The sequence below is a fragment of the Stegodyphus dumicola genome, chromosome 7, assembly GCF_044657685.1.
Source record: "Stegodyphus dumicola isolate Sdum_Otavi_A_Nest chromosome 7, ASM4465768v1".
Classification (NCBI taxonomy): domain Eukaryota; kingdom Metazoa; phylum Arthropoda; class Arachnida; order Araneae; family Eresidae; genus Stegodyphus; species Stegodyphus dumicola.
Genome location: NC_140774.1, coordinates 5,406,529 through 5,407,299, shown reverse-complemented (window position 1 = coordinate 5,407,299; position 771 = coordinate 5,406,529). Strand labels below are relative to the sequence as shown.

The 771-nt window shown below is 37.2% G+C and overlaps 1 non-coding gene across 1 annotated transcript; it reads right to left on the bottom strand.

Annotated features, from left to right (window-relative positions):
* Positions 1-457: 457 nt before the first annotated feature.
* Positions 458-530, bottom strand: TRNAA-CGC (transfer RNA alanine (anticodon CGC)). Its single transcript has one exon. It is a non-coding gene; the product is annotated as a tRNA-Ala (tRNA).
* Positions 531-771: the final 241 nt, after the last annotated feature.

Here is a 771-nt window from a genome sequence, read left to right as displayed (position 1 = left end):
TTGCAGTGATATATTTCGAAGAGGTGTTTTGGTAGAAAGGTTTCAGTTTCTAGAATTGATGTTTCGCCAATTTCAAATTTCAAATTTAAAAACAAAATAGACAAATTTTAATTAAATTTTAATTTAAATTTTAATTTAATCTAAACTTTTAATGTGGTCTCTGGGTTCCTGTACTTATATTTGGGAAAGTTTTGTACTCGTTATGAAGAAATAAAATTAGAAATTTGATTTCCATATAACAAAATGTGACCAGGGTATTTAATTTCTAAATTAGCAGTTTGGGATGTCATTTTAACTTGCCTTGAAAGATCTGTTGATTTAGAATAAATCGAGAAAATAAGTTTAAATAAAGTGCAGCGAAAAAATATGTGCATAATTTAATAGTTCGTACAAGGACGTCATGTGATGTTGTAGAGTCATTAGGTTTTTCGAAACAGGAGAGATGAAATATGAGCAATGCCTTCGCCAGGACTCGAACCACGGACCTCTCGAATGCGCGTCGAGCGTGCTGACCACTACACCACGAAAGCATGCTAAGAAGGCGGGAGAAATACCTTATATACTTCCCGTTTTAAAGGGCGACTGGAGTTTTAGGGGAACCAGTTCGCCAAATCCTGGAGGATGAGAATCATCATCTACCACCCATTTAGTTCGGGCGCCAGTGTAGATTCATTAGGTGTTTTCGGAAAGCAAGAGAGATGAAAAATGAACAATGCCCTCTCTGGGACTCGAACCACGTACCTCTCGAATACACGTCGGGCGTGCTGACCA